This window comes from Geotrypetes seraphini, chromosome 6 (genome assembly GCF_902459505.1).
Source record: "Geotrypetes seraphini chromosome 6, aGeoSer1.1, whole genome shotgun sequence".
Lineage (NCBI taxonomy): Eukaryota > Metazoa > Chordata > Amphibia > Gymnophiona > Dermophiidae > Geotrypetes > Geotrypetes seraphini.
Genome location: NC_047089.1, coordinates 11,936,615 through 11,962,237, shown reverse-complemented (window position 1 = coordinate 11,962,237; position 25,623 = coordinate 11,936,615). Strand labels below are relative to the sequence as shown.

Here is a 25,623-nt window from a genome sequence, read left to right as displayed (position 1 = left end):
TATTCAGGTACTCAAGCATTTTTCCCCATCTGTCCTGGCGGCAATGGGGGGATTAAGTGACTTGCCCGGGGTCACAAGGAGCAGTGTGGGTTTGAACCCACAACTGAGGCTGTAGCTTTAACCACTACGCCATGAATATGGCCGGTGCCTGCGTATCATCTGGGTCCATCACTGCTGTGCCCCTGGACCGGCCCTGCACTGCCCTGAGCGTGCTGGGACAGTCAGTGCCAATATGAATATCAGCAGCCAGCCAGAAGGGCATGGTTTAAGTCGGGGGTGTCCAACCTTTTGGCTTCCCTGGGCCGCATTGGCGGAAAAAAATGTTTCTGGGGGCTGCGCAAACGCTGCTGCAAGACAGAGGAGGGAGCCGGCAAGACGGTAAAAACCCGGGGGCAGCAGAGGAAAACACTGCATCGCCCTTGACCTAGGGCCGCACAAAATACTTCACTGGGCCGCAGGTTGGACACCCCTGGTTTAAGTGATCAGGAACTTCTCCTCAATCTCGACCCCATAGTTTCAAAAATCTAATTAATGAGAAAATTCCTGCCATCTGCAAAGATTTTTCCCAGCCCGAATGACAGTACACATGGATATTTCACTTAGCGCGCATACTAAGAACTTGTTTTCATGCTGCCTGAGAGAAACCGGGGGGGGGGGGGGGCTATTTTAAGAGGGGTTTAAGCAAGTATTTTTAGCAATTTTATAGCTGGTTATATAAGACCGGTGTTAACTGATTACTTGGCACGTACAAGGGAGACAGCCATAGTCCCAAGAATCCCAGTGCTTTACCGCAGAAATACCAGCTGAGCTCTGCGCGGTCTGAAGCTGCGTCTCGCAATCTAGCTATTGCCCTGTTTATGCTATTATCTTCCATTCAGTGACAATATTTTGGGTGTCCTGCCCTGTCCTTTGATCTTTCAGTTCAGTGCCAGTGCACATGAATAAGTTATAGCCCCGATGCGCAGGGCGCTCGTGAAATATGAGTCTATGGAAATGGACAGACTTCTAACTTTACGTTATACAGGTCAGCAGTCTGAATCGGGGTGGGGTTTTTTTTTTTTTTCACAAGCTAAATTAATTTGTTTTAATTCCTCCTACTTGCATCTGTCATTTTTGGATTGAAGGACAATTTTTGATCTGGTGTTTGGCATCAAACACAGAGACTTAATGGTTATGCGGGACAACTGATCCTGCCAGGCAGAGGTGCCAACAGTAGGTACCTGTATACCTCAGCACCCGCTGAAAATCCCATTCAATCGGGTACTGGAAAAGAGTGAATTATTATTTTTGGAATGGTGGCACTTTGGGTGGAATGTAGACTCTAGTAAAAATAGGAGAAGAATCCCTCGATCATAATTCCATCGTTCTTCTGGATTTTAAATCATTTTTTACTTCTTTATAAAGAAATTCAGTTTCAAGTTTATTCAAATTATTTGATGAAACGCTTTTCAAATTACAAAGCGTTTTACAAAAATAAAAATGTAATCACTGATACATAATATTTATAACTAGACCAACAGGGGTAATTAAACTTGAGAAACAATAGGAATGGAGGGCAGAAATACAATTTTTCAAGAAAAGTACATAAAAGGAAAATACATTGGGAGGGTAAAAGAAAGTAGAAAGTGGTTATGAGAGATTGAAAGAGAGAGATACTGGTGAACTGGATACACGAATGAGATAAATCATAAGATGTTGTCTCATGATATACTTAGTAAATTCAATTGAAGGCTTCTTTGAAAAGTAGACACTTTAAACTACTCTTGAATTTCTGCAAATCTTGTTCAAGTCTCATGAACAAAGGGAGAGAATTCCAAATCGTTGGTGCTGTTACTGAAAAAATAGAGGCACGGCGTGTTCCGATAATTTTCAAGGAGGGAACGTTAAGGGTAAACTGAGAGGATGATCTAAGAACTCTCGATGAACTATATGGGATCAGGAGCCTATCAATAAAAGCCGGTGTATTGGTCTTAATTGTTTTAAAGACTAAAAGGGCTATTTTATATGTTATCCTATGTATTATTGGTAACCAGTGAGCTTCCTGTAATAAAGGTGAAACATGGTCAAATTTTTTTGAACCTGAAATTATCTTTATTGCTGTGTTTTGAATCAATTGAAGTCGCTGTATGTCTTTTAAAAATGCCCCTTTTTCAGTGCCAGAATGTAAAGCAATACATGATAACGTGCCTGCCAATGGACTGATTGGGGTGAAAAATGGGAGGGGGGGGCAAAGGTCAACCATGGTTTTGTCACCTGCCTTATTGAAAATGCCTCTAGGTAAAAGTGAGAAAAAGTGTTCCGAGGCCTAGTTCTCCCTTCTTTGAAAAACTTCTTTTTCAGCATGTCCTGGTGTTTCTCATTTGTTGCATTAATATTTATTTATTCAATTTTTCTATACCGCTCTCCCAGGAGAGCTCAGAACGGTTTACATGAGTTTATTCAGGTACTACAAACATTTTTCCCTGTTTGTCCTGGTGGGCTCACAATCTATCTAATGTTCCTGGGGCAATGGGGGGATTAAGTGACGTGCCCAGGGTCACAAGGAACAGCGTGGGTTTGAACCCACAACCTCAGGGTGCTGAGGCTGTAGCTTTTAACCACTGCACCACTCTAGAAATTAAAATGTAGTAGAAGTGAGCCAAGTATAGGACAATCAAGCCATTGTGACATCACTGATGAGGTTGGCTCATATTGGTGGAATGAGGCATTATGACATCACAATACCAGCTCTGGTTATCAGAGGCTGAACCTTTCACACTATTTATTTACTCAATTTTCTATACTGTTCTCCTACCGGCATGGGTGAGTGTGTGTGCAGTCCTTGGCGTACCGAGGGTGAGAGGTGCCTGGGACAGCGGTGCCCCTCCCTCGCTCTTGTCTCTGCCCCCGCTCCCCCCTGCTGCATGCGCACCCCCCTTCCCCGTCCCTCTAGTTGTTCACCGCTGCGAGCAACAAGAACTTCAAATGCTCCTCGCGCCCCCGTCGGCTCTCCCTACGACCTCATTTCCTATGCGTGGCACCCGAAAGGGACATCAGCGGGAGAGACGACATGGTCACGAGGAGCACTTTGAAATTGTTGCTCGCAGCTGTGAACAGCTAGAGGGCAGGATACTGTGTGTGACAAGGGGGGTATGGGAAGAAGCGGGGGCAGAGAGGAGGAGGGCTGCCAGCGCCCCCCACCAACATAGCGCCCGGGGTGGACCACCCCCTGCCCCCTCCCCTTACTACGCCACTGTGTGCAGTTTTTCTTACGAATCCAGAGTAGTTTGGTTTTGGGATGTATTTTGGTTTTTTACAATCATCCAATGCAATTTTTTAAATTTTTTTCCCGGTGCCTAACTTTGGGCGTGATCTACTAAATGCGCATATATTTTGCATTTTTCTTCATAGTGAAATGGGCTGATGTTGTCCAATTGCCTTATCATCGCTACTAAGCAAATGCAGTTCTTCTTATTTGTTCCACAAGGTGTGGAAGCATGTTTGGTTGAGAACTAAATCAACACAGCAGGAATAAGTCGACAGATTGGATAATATTGTATTTCATTGCCAGTCTGGCTGTAAGCACTTGGCAAGCGATGGGAAGAGGGAAACGGCAACAATCCGTTGACCCTACTGTTGCTTAGACACTGTACTAAAGACGCCTTTGAACTCGGTTGGACAGGACTGTGTACGTTCCAGGTTACATCATGCCACGGGGATAAACTAGGTAAATATTTGCTCCACCTCAAACAAATGGAAAATCCCAGGAAGGTCATTTGCTGAAGGCAAGAATAATGGTTTTTTATTGTCTCCGGTGTCAATTTTAGATAATGAATTTATGTAAGAGCAGAAAAGGTAGTATTTAAACGTGTGAGAAGAAAATGCAATCTAGAGCGATAGGGGAAAAAGCATGACCCTACAGAGAGAGAGAGGGAACTTAGAGAATGCATGATGCTAACAGCGGTAGCATACTAAACTAAACTAAACTAAACCTTAAGTTTATATACCGCATCCTCTCCACGGAAGGGGAGCTCGGCACGGTTTACAAGAACTTAAAATATAAGAAGAGAAAGGAAAAGGTTTACATGAGCTTATATATAGAAAGGAAGAGTAAGGGGGAAAATAGAATTACATGTTAGAGAAGAGCCAAGTTTTCAGTTGCTTGTGGAATAGTTAGAGAGAGCCCAGGTTCCGCAATGGGATAGTAAGGTTCCGTAGCGGGATAGTAAAGTTCCGCAGCGGGATAGTAAGGTTCCGCAGCGGGATAGTAAAGTTTCGCAGCGGGATAGTAAGGTTCCGCAGCGGGATAGTAAGGTTCCGTAGCGGGATAGTAAAGTTCCACAGCGGGATAGTAAGGTTCCGCAGCGGGATAGTAAGGTTCCGTAGCGGGATAGTAAAGTTCCGCAGCGGGATAGTAAGGTTCCGCAGCGGGATAGTAAAGTTCCGCAGCGGGATAGTAAGGTTCCGCAGCGGGATAGTAAGGTTCCGCAGAGGGATAGTAAAGTTCCGCAGCGGGATAGTAAGGTTCCGCAGAGGGATAGTAAGGTTCCGCAGCGGGATAGTAAGGTTCCGCAGCGGGATAGTAAAGTTCCGCAGCGGGATAGTAAGGTTCCGCAGCGGGATAGTAAGGTTCCGCAGCGGGATAGTAAGGTTCCGCAGCGGGATAGTAAGGTTCCGCAGCGGGATAGTAAGGTTCCGCAGCGGGATAGTAAGGTTCCGCAGCGGGATAGTAAGGTTCCGCAGCGGGATAGTAAGGTTCCGCAGCGGGATAGTAAAGTTCCGCAGCGGGATAGTAAGGTTTCACAGCGGGATAGTAAGGTTCCGCAGCGGGATAGTAAGGTTCCGCAGCGGGATAGTAAGGTTCCGCAGCGGGATAGTAAGGTTCCGCAGCGGGATAGTAAAGTTCCGCAGCGGGATAGTAAGGTTCCGCAGCGGGATAGTAAGGTTCCGCAGCGGGATAGTAAAGTTCCGCAGCGGGATAGTAAAGTTCCGCAGCGGGATAGTAAAGTTCCGCAGCGGGATAGTAAAGTTCCGCAGCGGGATAGTAAGGTTCCGCAGCGGGATAGTAAGGTTCCGCAGCGGGATAGTAAGGTTCCGCAGCGGGATAGTAAAGTTCCGCAGCGGGATAGTAAGGTTCCGCAGCGGGATAGTAAGGTTCCGCAGCGGGATAGTAAAGTTCCGCAGCGGGATAGTAAGGTTCCGCAGCGGGATAGTAAGGTTCCGCAGCGGGATAGTAAGGTTCCGCAGCGGGATAGTAAAGTTCCGCAGCGGGATAGTAAAGTTCCGCAGCGGGATAGTAAGGTTCCGCAGCGGGATAGTAAGGTTCCGCAGCGGGATAGTAAGGTTCCGCAGCGGGATAGTAAAGTTCCGCAGCGGGATAGTAAGGTTCCGCAGCGGGATAGTAAGGTTCCGCAGCGGGATAGTAAAGTTCCGCAGCGGGATAGTAAAGTTCCGCAGCGGGATAGTAAGGTTCCGCAGCGGGATAGTAAGGTTCCGCAGCGGGATAGTAAGGTTCCGCAGCGGGATAGTAAGGTTCCGCAGCGGGATAGTAAGGTTCCGCAGCGGGATAGTAAGGTTCCGCAGCGGGATAGTAAGGTCGTTCCAAAGACCTGTGATTTTGAAGAGAAGAGATTTTCCCAGTTTACCTGCATAGAGAATACCGCGTAGGGAGGGGAAGGAAAGTTTATATCTTTGGGTGGGTCTGGTAGAGTCAGGACTCGAGGAGCTAAAGGATAGTTAGCGTACCTAACTTAATTAATTAAAAAGCATAATTGGCACTGATAACAAGCAATGAGCACCTCATAATTCGCTTAAATGAAGATTAATTGGTTGGTAGGTGCCTAACTTGGTAAGTGCTTACCATGTTCAGGTAGGCGCCCAGTCCATGACACCTACCAGAAAGTGGACAAGGTTAGGGGTGGATCGTAGGTAGATCCTGAGCATGTTTTGCACGTAGGCACCTACAGTGGACTTAGACGCCAGTGTTTAGATCAAGAAAACCCTGTAATATATAGGGTGTGCCTAAGATTCAGGTGCCTAATGCCACCTACGTGTATTTTAGGTGCTGTTAGGTTTGATTCTGTAAACAGCATCTAATTAAGCTGACATGCACTATGTGCTGCGTTCCAAGTCGACGTTTATAGAATCGGTGCAAATTTTTTTTTTTTTTAAATGGCCTGCAAAGAGCTACATTGGATTTGGGCTTAGGCCTGGATTCTCTATGCGAGGCCAATATCGAAAGTTGCCTAAAAAGCGGCCACCGATCATATGTCAATCCCTCGACATGAGAGTGGTGGAGAAGGAGGAAGGAGAAATGTTACACTGGGAGGGAGGAGAGATGACTCAAAGAAGGGAGAGATGGGTTCTGGAGAAGGGTGATGGAAGGATAGAGAGAGTTGTGAGACCACTGGAAGGGGAAGGAGAGAGATGCCAGACCAGGGAAGGGAAGGAGGGGAGCGAGAGATGCTAGACTGTGGGAAGGTGGGAAGAGAAGGAGAGAGACATTAGATTAGACCATGGGAAGAGGGAGGGAAGAGAGAGATGCCGGACCATGGGAGAGGAGAGAGATGCTAGACCAGGGGTAGGGAACTCCGGTCCTGGAGAGCCGTATTCCAGTTGGGTTTCCAGGATTTCCCCAATGAATATGCATTGAAAGCAGTGCATGCACATAGATCTCATGCATATTCATTGGGGAAATCCTGAAAACCCGACTGGAATACAGCTCTCGAGGACCGGAGTTCCCTACCCCTGTGCTAGACCATGAGAGAGGGAGGAGATGGTGCACAGGGATGGAGGGGAAGGGGAGAGGGAGGGAGGAGATGGTGCACAGCAATCGGTGTGGCAGGGAAGAGAGAGAACAAATGTTTTTTATGGATAGATGGGAAGTAAAAGGAAAACATGGAAAAGTAGATTTTGAGAAGAAAGCAGAAAAATGGAAGAAAGTTGAATGTTAAAAGTTAATGCCAAAGATGGATGTAGTGTGAAGCAAAAAGCACGACCCTCAATTGAACTTCAATTGTTATTCAATGAATGCTATACATATGAAAGATCGGCTCAGAGACGGAGGGGTTTATGGAAGGGAAAAAAAAACCCTTGTACCACCTCGACACCCAATCATTGCTAGATCTTTCATACTTTTAAGCATAACTAAATACCAAATTAGTGCCAAATCAATATTAAGGTTCATAGACAATTGCGCGCAAGACAATTTCACGCAAGACAATCGCGCGCGGACAAAATCGCGCAGACAATCGAGCGCGAGACAACTGAGCGCAAGACAACTGAGCGTGAAGACAAATGAGCGCAAGACAATTGAGCGCAAGACAATTGAGCGCAAGACAATTGAGCGCAAATTATTTTCACAAATGTGCACGAGCGAGACAACTGAGCGCAAGACAACTGAGCGCAAGACAACTGAGCGCAAGACAACTGAGCGCGAGCAACTGAGCGCAAGACAACTGAGCGCAAGACAACTGAGCGCGAGCAACTGAGCTCAAAACAACTGAGCGCAAGACAACTGAGCGCAAGCAACTGAGCGCAAGACAACTGAGCGCGAGCAACTGAGCGCAAGAAATGTGGACGTTCGCTCTCACCAGAGGCGAGAAAAATCCGCGCAAGACAAATATTCGTTATAGATCAAGTACCAGCAAAACCAGATCTTTACCTATAACGGACACGGTCAGGCAGCGAAAGGAAGGCGGGAAAGGAAGGAGGACATATATAATGTAGAAACGTAACCATAGTAACGAAAATGCATTCACGTGACTTGTATTTAAATGCTGTTCGGAGAATATATATCATGAGATAACGTAACCATGGTAACGAAAATGCATTCACGTGATTTATGTTGAAAACGCAAAGAGTCAAGGGAATCATACATAACACATGTTGACGTGATGACGTGTTCACGTGCTGTACGTGCGCGTGTCCTCCGATGGTCAAGCGGCCTCTAGTGGCGCGCTGAGTTGTCTTGCGCTGAGTTGTCTTGCGCTGAGTTGTCTTGCGCTGAGTTGTCGCTGCGCTCAATTGTCTTGCGCTGAATTGTCTTGCGCGCAATTGTCTTTGCGCTTATTTGTCTGCGCTATTTTGTCTGCGCGCAATTGTCTTGCGCGTTTTTGACCTGTCACCAATATTAATTGAATATGAATAATTCAAGAGAATATTTAAGGTTCCTTAATTTAAAGCTTGGTTTCTTGGTTCCAACGTGAACACGTTTCGTGCTCCTGCCTCAGGAAACCAGTGTCAATTTCAGCCACACTGAGTGAAAAGTACTAGGCGGCACAGGTGATTGGAATTTTTCAGATCGTTGAAGTTTGCACCTTAAAGGATCTTATATGCTCAAAAGACGTCTTTCGAGGTGCAAGGGTTTTTTCCCCCCCCTTCCATAAACTCCTCCCTGTCTCTGAGCTGATCTTTCATATATATAACATTCATTGAATAACAATTGAAGTTTAATTGAGGGTAACGCTTTTTGCTTCACACAAAACGTGTTTCGCTACCTGTCTTTCCATATTAATGGTCTATATAAACACCTTTCCCTGAGTAATAATTGACTAAAGATGGATGTAGGTCAGAAAGCGAAGAAGGAAAGAAAACCAGCAAATGGATAGCACAGACAGAAGGAAGTGCAACCAGAGAAAAATAAAATTCCCAGATCACAAAGGTAGGGAATATGATTTTATTTTCAATTTAGTGATTGAAATGTGTCAGTTTTGAGAATTTCTATTTGCTGTCTATTGTATATCTTGCACTGTTCAGGAAGAAATGAATTGCTTTCTATTTCTCTGGTGTTATAATGCATGGAGAGTCTGGCATCTTAGCGCTTCGTTGTGTATATTAGTTCTTTTACAAAACCGTGGTGCGGTTTTTAGCGCTGGCTATGGCGGTAACAGCTCCCACACTATGAGCATTGGAGCTGTTACCACCACAGTCAATACTAAAAACCATGCTATGATTTTGTAAAAAGGGGGGGGGGGGGGGGGAGTTAGTTTGTGGTCCTGTGTTTGCATATGGGTTATCTGTGTTCTGCATGGTAGGAATGAACGTTGACAAACATAGTGTGCTTTGCCTAGATTAATTTTGTGGTTAACCATTATGCTTGATTTCTTTAAAGGTTTAAATAAACATGTGGATAAAGCTTTTCATAAAGTTCCTCACGAGAGGCTCCTGAGAAAATTAAAGAGACATGGGATAGATGGCAAAGTTCAGTTGTGAATTAGGAATTGGTATCGGATAGAAAAAAGAGAGTAGGGTTACATGGTCATTTTTCTAAATGCAGGAGAGTAAACAGTGGAGTGCCGCAGGGGTCTGTACTAGGACCGGTGCTATTTAAGTTATTTATAAATGATCTGGAAATTCGTACGGCGAGTGGGGTGATTAAATTTGCAGATGACACTAAACTGTTCAAAGTTGTTAAAACACATGCGGATTGTGAAAAATTGCAGGCGGACCTTAGGAAATTGGAAGACTGGGCGACCAAATGGCAGATGAAATTTAATGTGGACAAATGTGGGAAGAATAACCCGAATCTCCCAAGAAAAGGATCTGGGTGTCATCATAGACAATACGATGAAATCTTCAGCCCAATATGTGGCGGCGGCGGCCAAAAAAAGCAAATAGGATGCTAGGAATTATTAAAAAAGGGATGGTTAACAAGACTAAGAATGAAGTTGGTTGATTGGGCTGAGAACTTTTCAGCACCCCGTCGTAGAGCAGGGGGCATCCAACCTTGGCCCTTGGCAGATCAGGTTTTCAGGATATCCCAGTGGAAGCAGTGCATGCAAATAGATCTCATGCAAATTCATTGGGGAAATCCTGAAAACCTGACTGGATTGCAGCCCTCGAGAACCAACATTGGACAATCCTGCTCTAGAACATACTCCCTGAAAGGCTTTGCTTAATACAAAACTCGACTTCGGGAAGCGAGTAGAAGCCTGGAAGAAGCAACTGATTGGCTAGTCCCATATAAAAAGGACCTTTATGTGAAGAAAATCAATAAAAACAAGAGAAAAAGGAAGCCGATATGGTTCTCCAACCTAGTGGCTGAGAAAATAAAGGCGAAAGAGTTGGCATTCATGAAATATAAAAAAACCCAAGAAGAGGAGAGCAGAAAGGACTACAGGGTGAAACTGAAAGAAGCCAAGAGAGAGATACGTTTGGCGAAGGCACAGGCGGAAGAACAAATGGCTAAAAATGTAAAAAAGGGAGATAAAAATTTTTTCAGATATATTAGTGAAAGGAGGAAGATAAAAAATGGAATTGCTAGGCTAAAAGATGCTGGGAACAAATATGTGGAGAGTGATGAGGAGAAAGCAAATGTGCTAAACAAATACTTCTGTTCTGTGTTCACAGAAGAAAATCCTGGAGAAGGACCGAGATTGTCCGGCAAAGTTACACGAGAAAATGGAGTAGATTCTGCGCCGTTCACGGAGGAGGGTGTTTATGAGCAACTTGAAAAACTGAAGGTGGACAAAGCGATGGGACCAGACGGGATCCATCCCAGGATACTAAGGGAGCTCAGAGAGGTTCTGGCGAGTCCTATTAAAGACTTGTTCAACAAATCTCTGGAGACGGGAGTGATTCCTGGGGATTGGAGGAGAGCGGATGTGGTCCCTATTCATAAAAGTGGTCACAGGGATGAAGCAGGAAACTACAGGCCGGTGAGCCTCACTTCAGTTGTTGGAAAAATAATGGAAGTGTTGCTGAAAGAAAGGATAGTGTATTTCCTTGAATCTAATGGGTTACAGGATCCGAGGCAACATGGCTTTACAAAAGGTAAATCATGCCAAACGAACCTGAATTTTTTGATTGGGTGACCAGAAAGCTGGATCGAGGACATATGCTAGATGTAATTTACTTGGATTTCAGCAAAGCCTTTGATACAGTTCCTCATAGGAGGCTGTTGAACAAACTTGAAGGGCTGAAGTTAGGACCCAAAGTGGTGAACTGGGTCAGAAACTGGCTGTCGGAGAGACGCCAGAGGGTGGTGGTTAATGGAAGTCGCTCGAAGGAAGGAAAGGTGACTAGTGGAGTCCCTCAGGGTTCGGTGCTGGGGCCAATCCTGTTCAATATGTATGTAAGTGACATTGCTGAAGGGTTAGAAGGAAAAGTGTGCCTTTTTGCAGATGATACCAAGATTTGTAACAGAGTAGACACCGAAGAGGGAGTGGAAAAGATGAAAAAGGATCTGCAAAAGTTAGAGGAATGGTCTAATGCCTGGCAACTAAAATTCAATGCAAAGAAATGCAGAGTAATGCATTTGGGGATTAATAATAGGAAGGAACCGTATATGCTGGGAGGAGAGAAGCTGATATGCACGGATGGGGAGAGGGACCTTGGGGTGATAGTGTCCGAAGATCTAAAGGCGAAAAAACAGTGTGACAAGGCAGTGGCTGCTGCCAGAAGGATGCTGGGCTGTATAAAGAGAGGCGTGGTCAGTAGAAGGAAGAAGGTGTTGATGCCCCTGTACAGGTCATTGGTGAGGCCCCACTTGGAGTATTGTGTTCAGTTTTGGAGACCGTATCTGGCGAAAGACGTAAGAAGACTTGAGGCAGTCCAGAGGAGGGCGACGAAAATGATAGGAGGCTTGCGCCAGAAGACGTATAAGGAGAGACTGGAAGCCCTGAATATGTATACCCTAGAGGAAAGGAGAGACAGGGGAGATATGATTCAGACGTTCAAATACTTGAAGGGTATTAATGTAGAACAAAATCTTTTCCAGAGAAAGGAAAATGGTAAAACCAGAGGACATAATTTGAGGTTGAGGGGTGGTAGATTCAGGGGCAATGTTAGGAAATTCTACTTTACGGAGAGGGTAGTGGATGCCTGGAATGTGCTCCCGAGAGAGGTGGTGGAGAGGAAAACTGTGACTGAGTTCAAAGAAGCGTGGGATGAACACAGAAGATTTAGAATCAGAAAATAATATTAAAGATTGAACTAGGCCAGTTACTGGGCAGACTTGTACGGTCTGTGTCTGTGTATGGCCGTTTGGTGGAGGATGGGCAGGGGAGGGCTTCAATGGCTGGGAGGGTGTAAATGGGCTGGAGTAAGTCTTAACAGAGATTTCGGCAGTTGGAACCCAAGCACAGTACCGGGTAAAGCTTTGGATTCTCACCCAGAAATAGCTAAGAAGAAAAAAAAAAAAATTTAAATTGAATCAGGTTGGGCAGACTGGATGGACCATTCGGGTCTTTATCTGCCGTCATCTACTATGTTACTATGTTACTATGTAACATCAGCTTTACATATGGTCGCAGGAGTTGCTTATCCTCTCCTATTCTAGCTGGGATCGTTTTCCTTTATCTTTACTACGTTCCTGTGCAGCTCTTTCTACTTGTTTAAGAAATTCTTATGCGACTAAGAACTCACGTAACTATATCTGTGCCTATTGCTTACTTGTATTTGCTCACTGATTGTCCAGTTCTTGTCTGTAAACCGCCTAGAACTCTTTGGGTGTTGGCGGTATAGAAACTAAAGTTATTATTATTATTATTATAATGCCTCTGTAACGCTCCATGGTGCGACCCCATCTGGAGTATTGCGTTCAATTCTGGTCTCCTTATCTCAAAAAAGATATAATGGTGTTAGAAAAGGTTCAAAGAAGAGCGACCAAGATGGTAAAGGGGATGGAACTCCTCTCGTATGAGGAAAGACTAAAACGGTTAGTGCTCTTCAGCTTGGAAAAGAGACGGCTGAGGGGAGATAGGATTGAAGTCTACAATATCCTGAGTGGAGTAGAACAGGTACAAGTGGATCGATTTTTCACTCCGTCAAAAATTACAAAGACTCGATGAAGTTACAGGGAAATACTTTTAAAACCAATAGAAGGAAATTATTTTTCACTCAGAGAATAATTAAGCTCTGGAACGCGTTGCCAGAGGTTGTGGTAAGAGCGGATAGCGTAGCTGGTTTTAAGAAAGGTTTGGACAAGTTCCTGGAGGAAAAGTTCATAGTCTGTTATTGAGAAAGACACAGGGCTTGCTCTGGATCGGTAGCATGGAATATTGCTACTCCTTGGGTTTAGGCTAGGCACTAATGACCTGGATTGGCCACCATGAGAACGGGACCATTGGTCTGACCTAGTAAGGCTATTCTTATGTTCTTATCTATTGTTAATAAGATTATATTGTGTGTACTGTATATATGAAAAATGAATGGAAACAATGGCATTACAATTAGTACTATTATTATTGGGGTGGTTTCTGAGGTAGAGCTTAGGTGGGGTCTGGGGTGGAGCTTTGGGCCCATCCCCCCAACAAAAATGTGTTCCACTGCCTATGCTTCCAGGTGAGAAGTCATCTGTGTTACTCTACTTTTTTCTCTTTTTTTTTTTTTTTTTACTTTTTTTGGGGGGAAGGGTTCTCTAATTTTTGTTTTGTTGTGTACTAGCAAATATATGCATAATTATCAGAATTCAGACTATGATTTTATAACTAGGCACCTCCTGATTGGATAAGGCCCGACTTAGTGCTGGAAGAGGCGGTCGGAGCGTACCGCGAGTGATTCCCTGCACTCGCGGCGCTCCGGCTGCTCTCTCCCGCTGCCCTCTTCAGTCTCCCCCATGAAAAGCCGTATTTGCGGTTTTTCGAGATTCACGAGGGTTCCTGGAACAGACCCCCCCCCCCCCCCCGCGAATATCGGGGGAGTACTGTAGGTGCATTGTGTTGGAATTCCTCCCGAACTTTACCACCCAGCCGTAAAAAGGCCCCTAACTTAGTCTTTCTAGGGCTTGGCTGGCTTAGGCATGAGACCTGCCTCACTTTATTTAAAATTGTATTGGGTTTCTTGCATCTAATCGGTTTGGAGGCTAAAACAATGGGGCTAAAGCACCCAGGTCCAAGTTGCCCACCCTGAAACCATTATAGAACTGGCATCAAGTGCGCCCGATTGTGGTGCCTATATCTTGACACCAAGTTATAGAACTGCCCCCATAACTTTCAAAGCTCAGAGCATAGATCATTTGAATAATAGAAACCCCTCCCCCCCAATAAAAAAGACCGAAAGGTAAGCAAGTTCCATGTTCTGTGGGCAAAACAAAGAGGCTTTAACTTGGAATTACAAGCCACAGAAGAAAAAAATCATCTTTGCAAACCATGAGAATGATTCCCAGATAACACTAAGCAGAGCTCCAAAGGCCCTCCCCGTAGGTCGATGGTTCAGAAAACCATAGGAGAGAATCCATGCGTACCCAGGATAAGCTGTAGAATGTCTCGACCACAGTGTGTTTCCTTTTAGGTTTCTGGATTGTTTACAGATATGTTCACTGGCTAAGCAATTAAAGACATCAAAGGCACAGCGGAGGGATGCTCCTGCCAAATCCTGGTTGAGCCCAAATTAAATTTCTTGTCTAAAAATTCTTGAAAATGGATCGCAGCCATTGAACGAAACAAATCGACGAGTGAGTGGATTGGGTATTCCTTCTGACACGGTTCTTCAGTGGATTCAGTTTGCCTGGTATGATTTGCCTGGTGGGGAAATGTTTAATCCAGGCGAATAAAGAACTGGGATAACGAACACTAGGGACATTTTCTCTTTTTTTTTTTTTTTGTCCTTTCCTTTCTCATTGTGATGGTGTCTTCCCTTCAGAGCTGAATTTTGATAGGCAAGCTGGAGCTGCAAAAAAAAAGGAAAATACGCTTCTCCCTCCGTATTTGCGGTTTCAGCAATCGCGGTTTCGATTATTCACGGTTTTTAGCTTGCTGGCTCCTCCCCCCCAAATTACGTCAGCTTGCAAAGAGAAATCGCTGATTCCAAGCGTTTACAGAGAAAATCGCCGATTCCCGGCACTTTCTTCACCGTGTTTTGCCTCTCCTTCAGGAACAGGCCAGGTTTCCCACCATGTTATTCGCGGTTTCACCCTATTCACGATGGTTTTTAATAGAAAACAGCGAATAACATATGAAAAAGTTATTCACGGTTTTTCTGTATTTGCGGTTCTGTTAATCCCCTATCACAGCGAATACGGAGGGAGAAGTGTAAATTAAAGCCAGGAGACTTGCAGGAATATGTTAGCAATACTTATAACCTGCAAATCCACAATTCTAAGCGGGTAACAAAAATTGTATATACTTAATAAAACAGAATAAAAACACAAAAGGTACACACAGATTCGTAAAACACACCCCGCCCCCTTGACAACAAACACAAACAGTCAACAATATAACGCATAGAATACCTTAAAACAACAGCTCAAGAAAAAACCTGATCGCAAACTGCTTGCAGCTCACTTTACGTGACAAAACAACGTTCAAATAAAGCAGTTTGTAATCCCTTGAACTGCCATAAAGTTGACACCTGTCTTAATCCCAAGAAAAGGGATGTCCCTGCACCGAAAACATTATTTTGTGACTAACAGATAGCTTCACAGTGTTCAAGGATGGTACTAGCAACCATTTCATAGAAACATAGAAGATGACGGCAGAAAAGGGCTACAGCCCATCAAGTCTGCCCACTCTGCTTACCCACCCCTTGTCTATGCCCTAATGACCCAATTTCCTTATCTTGACCCTCGTAGGGATCCCACATGGGTATCCCATTTATTCTTAAAGTCTGGCACGCTGTCTGCCTCGATCACCTGCACTGGAAGCTTGTTCCAATGATCAACCACTCTCTCTGTGAAGAAATACTTTCTGGTGTCTGCAGCAGCCACTCTCTCCTCCTCTCCCTATTGGCTAAGGCTCTTAACATTTGCATCTCCTCTTCCTATAGGCTAAGGCTCTTTACACCTGCATTGTGATGTCATAGAACTTTCTGATTATAGAAACATAGAAACATGATGGCAGATAAAGGCCAAATGACCCATCATAGAAACATAGAAGATGACGGCAGAAAAGGGCTACAGCCCATCAAGTCTGCCCACTCTGCTTACCCATCCCCTGTCTATGCCCTAATGACCCAATTTCCTTATCTTGACCCTCGTAGGGATCCCACATGGGTATCCCATTTATTCTTAAAGTCTGGCACGCTGTCTGCCTCGATCACCTGCACTGGAAGCTTGTTCCAATGATCAACCACTCTCTCTGTGAAGAAATACTTTCTGGTGTCGCAGGAGGCGCTCCGGATGATAAAAGTGCAACATAGCATTGGATGCTGGCGCACTTTTCTGGCTCCAGCCCAACCAAAACACGAGTTTTTGGTGTAAGCAGAGCTTCCCAAGGGGGAATTTAGACAGCAGGTCTGTGCTAAGGCAAGCTTTAAGTCAGTAGTCTCAAACTCGCGGCCCGCCAGGTACTATTTTGAGGTCCTCGGTCTCTTTATCATAATCACAAAAGTTTAAAAATAAACAGTTTCTTGATCATACGTCTCTTTAGCTATAAATGGCAATATTATTATTAAGACTTTGGCAAAAGGAAAGATTTATAAACTATAAAGAGTTTTATCTCATGCAAAATTGTCATTTCTTTAATAAGACATGAACTATTTTTTCTGAGGCCCTCCAAGTATCTACAAATCCAAAAGGTTTCTATCATGTCTCCTCAAAAGCAGAGACTTAGAGGAGACATGATAGAAACCTTCAAGATCCTGAAGGGTATAGAAAAGGTAGACAGGGACAGATTTTTCAGATTATGGGGAACCACAAGTACAAGGGGGCACTCGGAGAAATTAAAAGGGGACAGGTTTAGAACAAATGCCAGCAAGTTCTTTTTCACCCAGAGGGTGGTGGATACATGGAATGCTCTTCCGGAGGCTGTGATAGGCCGGAGCACATTACAAGGCTTCAAAGAAGGTTTGGATAGGTTCCTAGAGGACAAAGGGATTGAGGGGTACAGATAGGAGTTGAGGTAGGTTATAGGGATAGTCTGGTACCACTGCTCAGGCAATGGGCCTGATGGGCCGCCGCGGGAGCGGACCGCTGGGCGAGATGGACCTCTGGTCTGCCTCAGCGGAGGCAACTTCTTATGTTCTTATGTGGCCCTGCAAAGGGTTTGAGTTGGAGACCACTGCTTTAAGTGGATCTGGGTCAATGTAATAGGAGTTATTTGTGCTGTGGTCCTGGGCTATCGTTCCTCCTCCTCTGTAGGGATCTCAAAAGTTGTTATGTTCCTAAAGGGACTTTTTTATCCATTCGGAACCCATCTTAACCCTTGAATATTCAGACAACCGCCAGGGGTCTGTGAGTTTGTCGGTTTCTCGTGACCCTAATCACTGGTTTTTTGTGAGCCCATAAACTCTGATGTGAACTTAAAGGATAGCATTGAACCCTCTTGTCTACTAGGACGTGGTTGATCAGAATTGATAGGACAGCTGTTAGAATATCTCTAAACTGCCTTAGGATGGATGCTTAGGACTCCAAATCGAGACGAGGATGGATAAGCTGCAATCTGTAGACTCACATTTAACTTTTACAGATCAGGCAGCAGAAATAACAAAAACAACTTTATTTTTCTATACCGCCATAGTCAAATGACTTCATGGCGGTTCACATTGAAAGAAGGCCGGACAATCAGCGAATTACAGAATGCAAGAAGAGAAATATTACATAAGAAATAGGAATTTGGAATCCTTAGCACTAAAATGCAATTTTTGGACACTTTCTACAGACATCTATTCAATAATAATAGCTTGCGTAGATCGAATCCAATCCATAGTCTTATATACCGAGTCGTTCCCACTAGGGACTCGATCCGGTTCACAAAATTAATTATAAATACAAAGGAAAACAATGATTGGACCAAAAAATTCATCTGTTACAGTCCCTTTTTTATCAGTTAAAAATTTCTGGAAAAGATACGTCTTCAAAGTTACCCTAAAGTATGTCAAAGAAGGAAGAAGTCTAATTTCTGAAGGGAGATCGTTCCAGATTTTTACCAAGGCAAATGACATGGGGTGAGAAAGTCGACCTAAGGTTTTTTAATACCCGTAATGGAAGCAGAATCCACCGTTCTAGGATTTAAAAGCAAACTAGACGCACATCTCCTTACGAGAGGCATAGAGGGATATGGGTGACTAAAATTACGCCAGGTGTACGCCTGGCTGGGCCTCCGCGTGTGCGGATCGCCGGACTTGATTGGCCAAAGGTCTGATCCGGAGATGGCAGTTCTTATGTTCTTATGGAATACGAATTTAAAATTGGTATTCCTCTAGAAGAAAGGGGTTGTTGGGAATTGAAAGGAATGAATTAGAAATGGATGTGAGTGCTCTTAAAATTAATGCATGGGGATAATGAATTTGCTCTGAGGCACCCGTATAATCATTTATCCCTCCAAAGAAGGGAATAAAAACACAAGAAATTGATTTAATAACCCCAAAGAAATGCAAAATAATGTTTATTTATCTTTAAACTTTATAAACCACTTAAAGCTAAGCAGTGTGCGTATCAAATACATAATTATAAAAACAAACAGCTTATTAAGAAGTAGTTGCAGAAATACAAGAGTATTTATAATTGCTGGTGACCACAAATTTAAATCATTCCTCCTCAGCCTTTCTCTACCCGTAAGATTGGAAACCACCCAAACCGGAGAATCAAATCCCACTAGATTTTTTTTAAAAAAGGATCTACAAATAGTTGTGTTTTCAGGATCTCTTTAAAATCATATGATCCCAAGAAGCGAGTTCCATCATTTTTTGTTTCTGCTATAGAAAACATAGCCACCTTTGATCTGACATAATAAACCCCATCTGCCTTCATGCCGATCAATCGCATCCCTCCCTCAGATCTCTGTTTTCTCACTGGTCGGTAAATCTCGGACAGATTTTGAAAACATAAAGGAGCAGATGAATATAGTGCTTGGCGAACCACCGATAGCACCTTCTAGTATATCCGCTGCTGTACTGGTAACCATTTGGGGAGGGGGTTGTTTTTATTCATTTATAACCTGCTTTTTACAGAGCGGCTCACAATAAAACACACAATCGTTAAAGACACCAACATACATAGTGCAAATCTGCATCAACAATTCAGCGACCATCGCTTACATCAGACTCTCTCAAAGTGTGTGCCACGGCTCAGTGGTGTGCCCTGAAGAGATTCTGGGTGTTGTGTTTACTCAGTTATTATCTTTTGCCACAACCCAATGATTTGGGTAGGAACCAATGTTGGTTCTGGCTGGGAAGCCATTAAGATAAGTGTTGCTGTTCTTTGGGTAGTTCATGACCCACCAACATTGGTTCTGGCTGGGAAGCCATTGAGATAAGTGTTGCTGTTCTTCGGGTAGTTCATGACCCACCAACGTTGGTTCTGGCTGGGAAGCCATTAAGATAAATGTTGCTGTTCTTCGGGTAGTTCATGACCCACCAACTTTGGTTGTGGCTGGGAAGCCATTAAGATAAGTGTTGCTGTTCTTCGGGTAGTTCATGACCCACCAACGTTGGTTCTGGCTGGGAAGCCATTAAGATAAGTGTTGCTGTTCTTCGGGTAGTTCATGATCCACCATTGGTTCTGGTTGGGAAGCCATTAAGATAAGTGTTGCTGTTCTTCGGGTAGTTCATGACCCACCAACGTTGGTTCTGGCTGGGAAGTCATTAAGATAAGTGTTGCTGTTCTTCGGGTAGTTCATGACCCACCAATGTTGGTTGTGGCTGGGAAGCCATTAAGATAAGTGTTGCTGTTCTTCGGGTAGTTCATGACCCACCAATGTTGGTTGTGGCTGGGAAGCCATTAAGATAAGTGTTGCTGTTCTTCAATATATGTAAACATATTGAATTGAATGAATCGATTCTAGGTTTGGATACTACAATTAAATTCACCAATATATTGATAAATTGAATAAGGTGACTTTAGGTCTGGATATCATAACTAATTTAAATCAATAACATATTTTTTAATCAATTAAATAAAAGATAGGTTACATTACATTACATTACATTAGGGATTTCTATTCCGCCATTACCTTGCAGTTCAAGGCAGATTACAAAAGAATTATCCAAGATGTATTACAAGAACTTACAAAAAAAAAAAAATTGGTCATTTTCAAAAAGAGTGAGAAATGGGTAAGGTTATTTGTTTGGGGTAGTTGGCTTTAGTGAGAGGTAGAGTTTGAGACTTGCGGTAGGTTTGTAATCTTAGTTAGTTAGTTAATAGTTTCTTAATTAAATTAATAAACAATAATTTGGGTAGGAAGGAGGTTTTGAAATAAATGATTATACCACGTGCATTCAGGATGAAGACTTGAAATAACATCCAAGTTATAAGAGGTCTCTTTACTGAGAACAATGCATCCTTTATGATACTTCAACCTCTCAGTTGACGTGCTGGGGTAAGCTTCTTGTTATGAAAGGGTTTCACTTGTATGATAAGAAGTGGGTTACCAGAAATAATATATTAACAAAACAAAGTTAGACACTAATGTGTAGAAAATGTATTGAAGTAGATTTTGTATAAATTATCCTTTATACCCCCCTTTCTCTTTGATTGACGACATTTTTGTGGGTTGGATAATTTAGGAACTGATCCGTTTTTTGTTAGCAAAACCCAAGGTGTAGCAATATTCCATGCTACCGATCCAGGGCAAGCAGTGGCTTCCCTCATGTCTTTCTCAATAACAGACTATGGACTTTTCCTCCAGGAACTTGTCCAAACCTTTCTTAAAACCAGCTACACTATCCGCTCTTACCACATCCTCTGGCAATGCGTTCCAGAGCTTAACTATTCTCTCAGTGAAAAACTAGTTCCTCCTATTGGTTTTAAAAGTGTTTCCCTGTAACTTCATCGAGTGTCCCCTAGTCTTTGTAATTTTTGACGGAGAGAAAAATCGATCCACTTGTACCCGTTCTACTCCACTCAGGATTTTGTAGACTTCAGTCCTATCTCCCCTCAGCCGTCTCTTTTCCATCCATCGCATTGATTAGCAATTCTATTCTTTCTTAGTTTCACCGTTCTTATAATTACCCATACATAGCTTAAAGAACTTTAAATAAATCGCACTCAAATTTAATTTTTTGCTGGTTTAGCAATTTTATAATTTCAGTTATAATGTGCCGCGTAAAACATTTGCTCCATTTAGTGTGCCAGAGCTAAAAATGTTTGGGAGACACTGGCGTACGTCATTATTCTAAAGCTCTGTGCCCGTAGTTCATGCTGCAAAACGAGTGCATGGAGTAATATGTTCAGTCCTAGGAGTACCCGCAATCAGTAAATATACCCCCTCCCCCCTTTTATCCAGCTGCGCTAGAGGTTTCTAGCGCAGGCCAGCGAGGTAAGTGCTCCGAAGCTCATAGGAATTTACCGCACAGGCTCGCTCTTAAAAACCTATACTGCAGCTTGATAAAAAGCGACCCTTAATGGGGGGGTTTTCCCCAGAAAGGAGGAAATGGCAAAAGATAATAACTGAGTAAACACAAAAGCCGACAGGGCCACAGTTCAAGAACTGGAGAGATTGAATCAATAAACATGTCAGAGATGTAACAGATCAACCAAGATATATGTTTCAATAACACCAGACTCAAAACAAAACTGAAGAAACCTCAGAGGTGAAAAAGAACACTTTAGACTAAGGAATCAAAGTAGCAGAGACACAGTATCTTGTCTAGTGTGACCATATGGCTCCAGAAAAAAGGGGACGGATTGAGACATCCAGGTTTTACTTCCATTGAAAGCAATGGAAGTAAGGAGAACAGATTGAGACATCTTGGTTGCTTTCAATGGAAGTAAAACCCGGATGTCTCAATCCGTCCCCTTTTTTCTGGAGCCATATGGTCACACTATTCCACCCCAACAAGTTTAGAATGGGCTACAGTTTATACACACTTATAATACACTAGTGTTAAAGCCTGTTACATTAACGAGTGCTAGAAAGCAGCCCCCTTTCCCTCTCCCCCTCCAGTTCCTCCCTGACTGTGTCTCCGTGGCCCCCCTTCTGACTTCCCCTCCCCCAAGCAAAGCTGTCTGCCTCCCAGCACACCCCTCCCCCAAAGCAGCCCTCTTTCCCTCTCCCTCTCCAGTTCCTCCCTGACTATGTCTCCGTGGCCCCCTTCTGTCTTCCCTCCCCCAAGCAAAGCTGTCTGTCTCCCAGCATACCCCTCCCCCAAAGCAGCCCCCTTTCCCTTTCCCCCTCCAGTTCCTCCCTGACTGTCTCTCCGTGGCCCCCCCTTCTGTCTTCCCCCCAAGCAAAGGTGTCTGCCTCCCAGCACACCCCTCCCCCAAAGAAGCCCCCTTTCCCTCTCCCTCTCCAGTTCGTCCCTGACTGTGTCTCCGTGGCCCCCCTTTTTTTTTCCCCCCCCAAGCAAAGCTGTCTGCCTCGCAGCACACCCCTCCCCCAAAGCTGCCTCCATATCGGGTCCTGTTCTCACCATTTAAAGATTTTTGAATGAATCTGCTGACCATTTCACTTCTTCATTTGATGATCACCACTGTTTGTTTGCCTTTGGTATCTTCGTGGAGACATTTCTCATGTTGATTCTTCTTGATAGTGCCAGAACAGTCAGTAAAGATTTTCAGCATCATTTCCAGAAAATCAGTGGCTTATCCCAGTAAGTGGCAGTTCATTTTCTATAGAATTACCTGTCGTCAAATGCTAGCTGAAAGAAATACTGTATATTTCAACCCTCTGCTCCCTTAGTCCCTTGCCGCCCCCTCCCGCGGTCCCGACAAACGTCCTTAGTCCAGCAGGGGCCGCAGCACTCTAAATACGCTGCTTCGCGGCCTTCTACTGGTCTGATTTGCTCTGCCGTGTCGGGCAGCGTGTTTAGAGTGCTGCGGCCCCTGCTGGAGTAAGGACGTTTGACGGGACCGCAGGGCGGGAAGAGAAGAGGAGCGGCGCCAAAGGACTAAGGGAGCCGAAGGTAGGGTCGGATGGGAGGCTGAACGGGGGTTCGGGTGTGCCGGGAAGAGAAGCGAAGACGCCGACGACGATCGGCCAGAGAGAGAGATTTGCGCGCATGTGCACTCATACCTGCGGTGCCCTACATCTCACGGAAAACGTACGCACGCAGGTGGGAGTGCGCATGCGCGGCTTAGGGTTTTATTATATTAGATATACATTGACATATACAGAGGATCTAGTTCAACATACATTTAGGAGTCCTTTTATCAAGCCGCGCTAGCAGGGTTAGCGCGTCGGACATTTCATGACGCGCTAACCCCCGTGGCCGGCTAAAAAACTAATGCCTGGCATTAGCGGCTAGCGCGGCAGGTGGTTTAACGCACGATATTACGTGCGTTAAATCCCTACCGCAGCTTGATAAAAGGACCCCTTAGTATACAGTACTCCCCCGAAATTCGGGGGGGTTACATATCTGGAGTGACTATGAATTGCGAAAAAAACGTCGTTCCCTTCCCTCGCTCTGCCGGAAACAGGAAGTCAATACAAGGAGGCAATTTATTTTTTCTTGTACGGCACCGCAAACATGGAACGCCCTCCCTATTACTTTACGGGAGGAGAAAGACCTTGGAAAATTTAAAACTGAGTTAAAAACTTTCCTTTTTAAAGATGCCTTTTCTACATAATTTTATACTTCATGAATTATATCTATTTGGTTAAACCTGTTTTAACTATATCCCTTTTGTATTTTCCCTCAATGTTTCTTCTTTACTTTAAAATTGTATTTCATCCCTCCTTCCCTTTGTTTAACAATGTTCAAATTTAGAGTATTTTAGCCATTATTTAAATTGTATGTATTGTAATGTATAGTATTGTTATTGTTCTTCGTTTTTACATTGTAAATTTTAAATGTAAATCGCTTAGAATATCCGATTAAGCGATTTATCAAGTCCCATAATAAACTTGAAACTTGAAAACTTGAAGTCACAGTAGAGATGGCAGGAGTCACACCAGAGAAGGGCACATGACCAGTCCTTGGAAAATCCTCAGGAGAAAGTCCGTCCCATGCCGCAGTTCATTATAGACCTGACTCGTACCCGGTAAAGAACATCACGAGCCTGTGAAGCATCTTCTAGGAAAGTGTTCCTGCAGCAGGACAATCATACGTGTATTACAAATTCAGACTTTTATTTGTATTTGTGAAGAGTGAATAATTAATCATCCACATCCAAAGTCTTTTGTTTCAGTCCAGTGAATAGTGCATTGCAGTAGTCTATGCGGGAGAAGACGAAGACATAGAGAAGTTGGGTAAAGATAACAAACCTCCAGTTGTGAACCGGGGAAGCCAGGGTTCAAATCCCATTTCTCCCACTGACACTTTTCATGACATTGAACAAGGCACGTTGTCCTCCATTATCTCGGTATAACTTAGATTACAGCACTAGGAGTCATGGTGCTATTTTGAAACCTGGTTCCAAACAAGGAAGGAGCAGAGAAGGATCCCCCCTCCACTCTGTTCCACTAGACAATCAGGGGTACCCTGTATAAATCGTGGGGGAGGGTCCATGAAGAATGGCTGAAGGGAGGATTGGATCAGGGGGTTCTACTCCTAGAGGGCTTGGTCTTGAAGAGGTCTTACTGGGGAATATGTGCCTGGGGGGGACGGGACTTGAATGTGTGAAGAGACCTTGATTGTAGGGCAGACACTCTTTGGGAGGGAAGGGTGCCACTTGGGTATCAGATCTGGAGGAGGCACAATTGGGGAGGAGTGGATCAGGGAAACTGTTTTGGAGATTGAGGCTTGATCATGAGGAAGGGCTTGACCATGGCTTCAATTAACACCACCTTTTTTTTCTTTTTTTGAACAACCATACCAGTTTTCTTGGAATTTTCCTTTTTCTGATTAACTTCATCAAGGCTTGGTGTGTATTGTGAGTTCCACAAAGTGAAAATCCCAGAAAGAATCAATTCAGCAATATCCCCAGAGTCATGGCATGCAACGTGGCCGTCTATATATCCCAAATCCAAAATGATAGTACAGAAGCATGCTCATAAACTAAATTACTCGTATATCAAAGCGAGTTTCCCCATATGAAGTAAGGGAAACTCGCTTGATTGGTTCCACCTCCCCTCCCCCCGGCCACCGACGCTGCTCCACCCCACTACATCCCCAAAAGACCCTCCACCCCCAAGGCCACTAGTGGGATTCTACATCTCCCCCCGCGAACCCCCCTGCCCACAAACACCGCCCCCCATGAACCGGCTTCGCCCCCCCATCGTGAATGCTCGCCCCCCCTGCCCCCCCCCCCATGAGAACCGGCATCCCATGCCTTCCCAAACTGAAGGCTTATCCCCAATCTGGCACCGGCATGCAGCACTAACCCACAGGAGGTGCCGGTGCCCGAAGATCCTGCCTCTTCCCGGACTGGACCTTGAGCATCTGCGCATGCTCAAGGCCTTCTGACTTCCACCTCTCTCCGAGATGTCAGTTCGCGGGCGGGGGGGGGACTCTCAAATCAAGTCAATGCTCGTTTTGCGAGCCACGATTTGCGAAAATGTTTTGCTCGTCTTGTGGTTAATGGAGGTTTCTTGCAGTGAGGCCATTTAGGAGCACATTGCAGTAGTCCATACGGGAGAGGACAAAGGCGTAGAGTAGCTGGAGAAGTCCGGTTCCGAGATGTATCATCTAATTTTCCATAGCTGTCAGAGGTAGTAGAAAGAGGTGAAAACTACTTGGAAGACATGATCAGAGAGTGAAAGGTCATAGTCAAGGATCACCCCTAGGCTGTGTACTTTATCTTTGGCTGTCAGGGTGGTTGAGTCTCAGATCGGTGGGCGTGCGAGTTCGGGGTCACCTCTCTGTATCCAGAGGAGCTCGGTTTTTGCCACATGTAATTGCAGCTTGTTTCGGGTCATCCAACTTTTTATTTCTGAGAGGCAGTCATGC

General features: G+C 44.4%; 1 protein-coding gene across 5 annotated transcripts in view; it reads left to right on the top strand.

Annotated features, from left to right (window-relative positions):
- Positions 1–25,623, top strand: part of P2RY6 (pyrimidinergic receptor P2Y6) — a 141,392-nt gene that overhangs the window by 43,589 nt on the left and 72,180 nt on the right. Inside the window, exon 1 of one of the 5 annotated variants that reach the window (XM_033950579.1) lies at positions 3,619–3,706. The exons of the other annotated variants lie outside the window; for them this stretch is intronic. The gene's annotated coding sequence lies outside the window, so the exon portion shown is untranslated. Of the gene's footprint in view, positions 1–3,618; positions 3,707–25,623 lie in introns of those variants that run through there. 5 annotated transcript variants of the gene reach the window in all.